The following is an 8,631-nucleotide window of genomic DNA, read 5'->3' as shown; positions in this document are numbered from 1 at the left end:
ACCAACCGAACACATTGTAATAGAAACTCCAATTGCACAACAATACAAAGCGTAGTACAAGAATCAACAAATAATTTTACCAATACAATCCCATAGTAGTATGTTACATTAGGAACGCTCAATAAGCGATATAAGGGTTGAAACACCACTTGAATAAACAATATGCATTCCATTCTCGATAACAAAACACTAGAGTTTTATACTTATAAGATCTCAGATATTCACATCTATCCTTATCCATCTTTTCTATAAATGGATACCATTTATCCATAAGATTATATATTGCTTGGTCTTCAAAAATACTACCTGTACGCACAGAAAATTTCTCTAATAGTAAACAGTCCCACACCTTGAGAAACCACTGAGACACTGGGGGGGGGGGGTTTAACTTGATGGCTCTTAATGCATGAATGGGGTTTTGAAGACACGAGAAGTACAGAGGTAGTTTGCCTTTAGTTGTTGTAGATTTTCTGGGCTGTATGGCCATGGTCTTGGCATTGTAGGACCTGACGTTTGGCCAATTGTGACTGGCATCCTCAGAGATATAACACAAAAAGATGGAGTACTCTCTGTGTCAAGGTGAGAAGAAAATTGGTAGGCAGGTGATTTATATCTACTCAGGAAGGTGGGGTAGGGCTGAGTCATTATCTGGCACGGCAGTTGGTTCCCTTCCTTGACCGTGATGACCTGGCTACAGTGATCCATGCGATGTTCACCTCAAGGCTGGACTACTGTAACGCTCTCTACTTGGGGCTGCCTTTGTCGCAAATCTGGAAGCTAGTGCAGAATGCAGCAGCCAGGCTGTTGATGGGTGTCCCTAGGCAGGACGACATCCAGCCTGTGCTGAAGTTGCTGCACTGGCTGCCAATAGCACACCGGATCCGCTTCAAAGTGCTGGTTCTTACCTTTAAAGCCCTTTATGGTCAGGGTCCAGCATACCTAAGGGACCGCCTTTCCCCATATGTTCCCCCAAGGGCACTACAGTCAGAGGGCCAACATCTTTTGAATACCCCAGGCCTCAGGGATGTCAAATTCACCGAGATTAGGGCCAGGGCCTTTTCGGTGGTGGCTCCTACCCTAGTGGAATGAGCTCCCGGAGGAGATCCGGGTTCTGCGGGATCTTGCACAGTTCCACAGGGCCTGCAAGACAGAGCTCGTTTGCCAGGCTTTCGAGTAGGAGCTGCCGCTACTGTTCCACCAATGCACGACTGCCGAAAATTGGCGGAGATACCATCAGGGTGCAAGCGAGCCCTGGGAAGAAGACTGGCTATCTGGCGTTTTGGAACTTACGTTGTTGGTCCAGATCCACCCTACCGGAACCCATCTTGGAACTGGGAACATCAGAGCACCAGCACTTTGTTGTATTATTGTTATGTTTTTATTCTGTTTTTAATTGTTTTAAATATGGCTTTTGCCCCAATTGTTAGCCGCCCTGAGCCTTAGGGGAGGGCGGGATATAAATCGAATTATAAATAAAAAAATAAAATATCTTGTAGGAGTTCCCGAGGCTGTGACATGCTAATGGAGGAGCTTTCCTGAGGAGGTTCTTCTGCATATGGATTGGCTGTTGAAATTCAAATCTTATCTGCAGTTTGCCTTTACCTGCCTCTGCATAGCAACCCTAGAATTCCTTGGCGGCCTCCCATCCAAGTACTAACCCGGGCCAAACCTGCTCAGTGGCCAAGATGAGACTCAGCTAGCCCGGGCCATCCAGGTCAAGGCAGAAGTTCAGTAAACCACTGGAATGGCTGCATGCTCCAACTGGTGCAGAGAAGCGTGCTTCCGTCCAAGGCTGACTTTTTGAAAAGAAAGATGTGTAATTAAACATCAAAGGCATTTAACGTGATTCAACCACACTCAAGAGTAGTTTTAACTGGATAATCTTAATCAAGCCGGTATAAACTTAATTGTCGCTTAATGATCTAATGCTCTGGGTTCCCACTGCACTCTGCATGCAGGGATCGAGGGAGCAGGAAGCCAGGAGAGACAGAGGCAGCGGAGAAATGTTGCTGATTCTGGTGAAATCATTGGAATTGCAGAAAAAAAAAAAAAAAAGGAGCCAAATTAATTCTTCATCAAGAAATACAGCCCAAAGAGAAGCCCCTCTGCAAAGCGAAATGAAGGATAAGCATTTTTGCACTGGTGCGTTCTGCCCTTTTCTGGCACTTAAATACCTTCCCGTGTAATTGTGTTTTGTACCCTCTAAATTTAAGCTAGCAGAATAGCTATTTAGAGGCATCCCCATATGCTATTAACCGTATAACAGATGAGGCAGTTTCTTAATAATCCAATGGCAGCTAGAACAAATTACATCATTCCTCGCAATCAATCAGTCGGGGAAAAATGTGTCAGGATTATTTAGAGTCTTCCCAGTAGTAACAATATAATCACAAGAGTCTACAATTACTCCGGAGCTGTCAGATCACCAAGACGCTTCGTCAATCCACCACTGGCGATGACTTGGCACCTCTATGGAGTCTTTCCGTAGGAAATACTGAAGCAAGGGCAGCAAAAGTACCAGTGTTGGGTACTATATATATCTCTCTCATCTTCTTTTTTGGCTACAGTTTGCCTGAGCTATGAGAACAAGAACAGGACAAGTGTTCACTGACTGGCAGTTTGGCAAGGGACGCGGCGGCGGCGGCGGCCGTGGGGCCTGCACTCTGCAACATGTCATTTCAACTTCCTTTCGGTATTTTCAGGGGATGGTTTCCATTATGCTGAAATTTCGAGGGGGTTGATTGATACCATTTTAGGGGATTATTTCGAGCGTCGTTTTTGTGTTCAGGTTTGGGAGTTTGGCATCCAGTCTTGATGTCCTTGAAAACAAAAATGAAACACGAAAGTTATTTTTGGAAGTGCCGGAACCGCACCCCCAAGAGGCAGCGGGGGGGGGGAATGGCCCTTTCCGCACTCTCCTTTTAATCCGTGTTCATCGCAGTGTCCTCCAAATGATTCTGCACTAAAATCGAATCCAACCTTCTTTTCAATCAAGGTCTCTCCCCCCCATTCTGCGCTACAATCGAGTTCAACCTTCTTTTAATTCCGTGTCCCATCCCCCCCCATTCTGCATTAAGTTAGCTCCCTTCAGTGGTCAGCCCGGCTTCACCCTGCTGTTGCCCCGGCTTATTTGGATGCTGTTTTGCCCTGGACTTCAGTTGCCTCGACCCAAAAAATCCAGAGTGGCAGGCAAATGCGGAAAGGACTTCTCTTGCACCAAAAAAGGGAACTGAAACATGATAACTTAACAGATAATGCAGGGCGTTGTGATTCTTTTTGTTTTTAATAATTTTTAAATTACTTTCTCTTCAAAGGGTGGGATACAGAAGGGAAAAAAGGGGGTCGGGGAGAAATATAGATTCATCAAATTTGTCAAGTCGGGGGTCGGGGAGAAATATAGATTCATCAAATTTGTAAAGTATTATGAATTGTTACGCACAACAAGTAAAATCAGATGTATGACCAAATGTATTACATATTTCAAACATAAGAGAGGGAGGCAAATGCGGAAAGGACCAGTGTCAGCATGACCCAACTGATTATGCATCGCATCTTCCCTTTAAATGCCCTTTAATGTCAAAAGGCCATTGAAAACAGTGGCCCTTTAAAGGGATGATGTGCCGTGGACCAACTGGGGGGGGGATCCCTCCTCCTTCACTCTCTGGCTGCTTTTCCAGTACCCAAAACATACCTCAAGTCTAGCAGCACCTTAGAGACCAATAAGATTTTCAAAGTGTAAGCTTTCGTAGTCAAATCTCCCTTCATCAGAGACAGAGAGTCAAAGCTCCCTCCACTCATCAGAGATGAGGTGGAATGGAAATATCTGAGTCTTTATATCCCACTCAGAAATTGGGGTGCTGCTGGGAAAAAGGTACTCAGGAACCTGGGTTTTGGCCACTGTGTGACACAGAGCGTTGGACTGGATGGGCCATTGGCCTGATCCAACATGGCTTCTCTTATGTTCTCTTTAAGTTTGCAACACCCCCTCCACGTTCTGACAGGGATATAACGACTCAGAGTTCTCCTTCCCAGCTCATCTGGGAAATATATTAATAAATGTATTGATATTTTTGGGAGGGAAATCTTTCTTTCAGCCAGTTAGTATGTTACATTTTGAAAATATATTTCCATGTGTATGTTTTATTCTTAGGATTCATATACTACCTGCCTTGACTGTACCAGACATTTTATACTTTTAGGGTGTGTTATTATTTCGACCACTGAAGAAGGCCCTCCGTGTTGAAACACATTTTGTCTAGTGGTTATTGTATATGCAACCAATATTTTGGCCTAGTGGTTATTGTATGTGTAACTTATATTTGTTGCTGTATGTGATGTCTTAATGGATGTGATATTACACCCACTAACTCTTTCTTTTTATCTACATTCTACAAATGTTGTTTTTACTTCGTAGTTACTGTGCATAAATGTAAAGTAAAGGTAAAGGTTTCCCTTGCTCAAAAGCCAGTTGAATCCGACTCTCGGGGGCGGTGCTCATCTATGTTTCCAAGCCGAAGAGTCAGCGCTGTCCAAAGATTTCTCCGTGGTCATGTGGCCGGCATAATTAAACACCGAGGTACACGGAACACTGTTACCTTCCCACCAAAGTGGTACCTATTTATCTACTTGCAATTTCTTGCTTTTGAACTGCTAGGCTGGCAGGAGCGGGGACCAGAGATGGGAGCTCACTCTGTCATGCGGCACTCAGGTCTCAAACTGTCGAGTTACAGACCTTCCGGTCTGCAGTTCAGCATCTTAACCACTGAGCCACTGTGCACTTTGCAATAAATCCATATATTTTGTTCTATGTTTTAGCTGCTCAGCCTTCTATGTTCCTGACTTGACCCAGGTTGGGTCCCCCCTCCCTCGCCTTTTGCTGCTTTCTGGTGCCATAAGGACGCCAGCTTTTTCAAATCTGTGCTTTTATCAGAAGCTTGATGTGCCAAATCAGCCAATGAAACTTTTCACAGCACGGAGATTGTGCCTCCTAGAATTTGTACTTTGAGCTGCTGCTTTTACAGGTACCAGAGCAGGGCAGGTAGGTCTATCTCTAGTTGACAACCATAACTGGCGGGACATATTATCTCTATTCCTTCTTTGGCCATTTTTCCCCCAACAAGCCAGGATTCACTGCTCCTTTTAACAGCTGAATGTTTGTTCGTGCCTTCAGGTTTAACTTCACCAAACAACACAACGGTTTGGGAGGGTTTTTTTATTATTATTGGCTGCCAGTTACAGGACAGACGCTGGAGTAACCTACTTCTTGTCATCTCAGAATTTACACTCTTCTATCCAGATTGTCTGGGAGCTTCATCTCTCATGGCAACCTCAGCTGTTCAGGTCCCCGCGGAATCTCGAGCATTAAATTGTCTCGTTTCTTTTGAAACATTTTATACAGAAGCTTCATCTCTCTCTCTCTCTCTCTCTCTGCCCTGAACTGCACAAAAAAATGGATCTGGCTTCAGCTGAACTGTATTTTGTTTACCTCAGCGAGCGGCCATTTTGGAAGGGAAAGTGTTTATTCTTCAGAGCTTCTAAGATGCATCGTTGCCAGCCTCCACATTGGCCTATAAAAGGTGGTTTCCAATTATCTGACACCATTTACACTGCAATGTCTACTAGGCATTAGGGCAGAATTAGCCATTAGGCTCACTATGGTCTAGTAAGCATGGGTTGGATTAACCGATCACTGCAGGTAAAAACCACAGCCAGATGGTTGACCAATCTTGCAGTAACATTTCAATGGAATAACAGCTGTGTTCCTGACTGTAGGAAATGTTGCTGGTGGTTTGCTGGTTGCGCGACTTAGTGGTAGTGGTGGTGGAAAGCACCATCTAGTCACAGCCGATTTCTGGTGACCCTGTAGGGTTTTCCAGGCAAGAGATGTTCAGAGGTGGTTTGCCATGGCCTGCCTCTGCACAGTGACCCTGGACTTCCTTGGTGGTCTCCCATCCAAATACTACCCCCGGTCCACCCTCTTTAGCTTCTGAGATCTGACGAGATTGGGCTAGCCTGGGCTATCTAGATCAGGGCTGCATGACTCGAGGATAGGGTTCCCAGGTCCCTACCTGGCATCCAGCAGGGGGAAGAGGCTGTGTGTCTGGGTACCATAGAGTTTTAAGGTTGGCTGCTAGAGCGCCCCCCACCTCAAGGTGATGTCATTGCACTGGGCACATTGGCTCGATTCAGGCACTTTGGGGGCGGAGCTCCCCCCTGGCAGCCAGATCTGGACCTGCGGGTTGGGGGCTCTTAGAGTGGGCAACCACCACCCCCCGGGGGGACCTGGCAGCCCTACTTGAGGAGCACTATAATCAGGAAACTCTTAGCCAGGACAATGGGATTGGGGAAACGATGACTCTCCATCTTGAACATATGAGGCTGCCTTATACTGAATCAGACCACTGGTGCATCAAGGTCAGTACTGTCTACTCAGACTGGCAGCAGCCTTCCAGTGTTTCAGGTGCTTTCACATCAGCTACTACCTGATTCTTGATTCTGCTACTTGGTGCCTGGGGGTGGGCCAACAGTGGGAGAGCTTCTAGTGTCCTGGCCCCACTGCTGGACCTCCTGATGGCACTTGGTATTTTTGGCCACTGTGTGACACAGAATGTTGGACTGGATGGGCCATTGGCCTGATCCAACAGTGGCTTCTCTTATGTTCTCTTATGTTCTTATTCTTTTCAGCTGAGGGTGCCAGGACCTGTATGCCAAGCAGAAGCTCTGTCCCTGAGCCACAGCCCCTCTCTGAAGGAACCTCTGTATTTCTGCACATGCAGAAAGGAGGTCGGGAGTCAGTGCGGTCATGTACAGTGTTGCATTGTACATATATGACTTTCTGTACTGATGCATCTCAGAGCCAGAAGATAGCCCATTGCAATGTTGTTAGCCCGTAAGCATATGCAATGGCTTAATAAATGGATCCTGTAAAATGACTTGCAGAGTCACACCCATTGATTGTGGACCATAGGGTTGTCAGGTGGGGCTGACAAGCCAGCGGGGGACTTTCCAGGAGCCTCCGGGAGAGGGGAGGGAAGAAGCACAATTGAACTCCAAAGAGAGTTATGGCCATCACATTTAAAGGGACCGTATTCCTTTTAAATACCTTCCCTGCATTGAAATAATGGTGGGAGGGGGCACCTTCTTTTGGTGCTCATAGGATCAGACCGTCTGGTCCAATATTTCTGAAACATGGGAGGTTTTTTGAGGAGAGGCGCCAGATGCTAAGCTGAAAATGTAGTGCCTCTAACTCAAGAAACAGCCCCCCCGAACCCCAGATACCCACAGATCAATTCTCCATAGGGTGTAATGGAAGAAGAAGAAGAAGAAGAAGAAGAGATTGGATTTATACCCCGCCCTTCACTACCCAAAGGTGTCTCAGAGCGGCTTACAAACTCCTTTCCCTTCCCCTCCCCACAACAGATACCCTGTGAGGTAGGTGGGGCTGAGAGAACTCTTGACAGAAACTGCTCTTTTTCAAGAACAGCTGTGCCAGAGTTATGGCTTGCCCAAGGTCATCCAGCCAGGTGCAAGTGGAGGGGTGGGGAATCAAACCCGGTTCTCCCAGATTAGAGTCCGCGCACTTAACCACTACACCAAACTGGCTCTCCAGTAATGGACCACCCAGTGGACAATCCTGCGCCCCGCCATTTTCTGATAACCCTGAAGCGGGGGGCGGAGCCTCCAGACCAGGAGGTTCCCCTGCCCCCACCTGGGGACTGGCAACCATAACAGACCACCTTGAACTCCAAAAACATTTCCCACCCACATTGCACCTAAGATGTCCAACCTCTGAACTGGTCCCTCAGCTGTACCTTTAACGGCCATTTGATTCGCACAGATTATCAGGTGATTACGCTTATCTCCATGTTGTGAAACATCCCGCTTACTGAGGTCAGTGAATCAAAATGTCTGTTCAAGGCTGATGAGGAGGGTTGGTTGGGGCCCCCTCCCCATCCAGCTCCCAACCTACCCTGTGCCTGGAGACGAAAGGGGGTGGACAACACTAACATGTCACTCAGCAGATCCCATAGGATTATAACTGATCTCCAGGTGACAGAGATCTGTTCACTTGGAGAAGGTCAACCACAGACGATGGGAAACAGTCTCTATAGATAGATATAGACAGACCCGAAGGGAACTGTAAAATGCGCTAAATATATATTCAATATCCACAATACAAAAGTGCAATATAATACAGAGTAAATAAGATTTAGCATGCTGCCCGGTTAGAATGTGAGTGAGATATTTCAAAATGTGAATGTTTTTGGAAGAAGAGGCTGTCGCATAGACATTTTCACATGCCTAATGAGCAAAACCACACTGTTCGGAGGAAGTCTTCAACAAAACGACAAATTATTCCAGAGGAGATCATCAACAACTTATCTACAGAACATTTCTAATATATTTACTCTGTATTATATTGCACTTTTGTATTGTGGATATTGAATATATATTTAGTGCACTTTACAGTTTCCTTCATGTCTGTCGGTATCTACCACTTGGAGAAAATGTCTGCTTTGGAAGGTGGACTCTTATGGGCATTATACCCCACTGAAGTCCCTCCCCTCCCCAAACCCCACCCTCCTCAGGCTCCACCCCCCAAATCTCCAGTTATTTCCTAACCCGGAGCTG

This window comes from Gekko japonicus, unplaced genomic scaffold, assembly GCF_001447785.1.
Source record: "Gekko japonicus isolate JY-2015 unplaced genomic scaffold, Gekko_japonicus_V1.1 scaffold538, whole genome shotgun sequence".
NCBI classification, from domain to species: domain Eukaryota; kingdom Metazoa; phylum Chordata; class Lepidosauria; order Squamata; family Gekkonidae; genus Gekko; species Gekko japonicus.
This window is presented reverse-complemented; position numbering follows the sequence as displayed.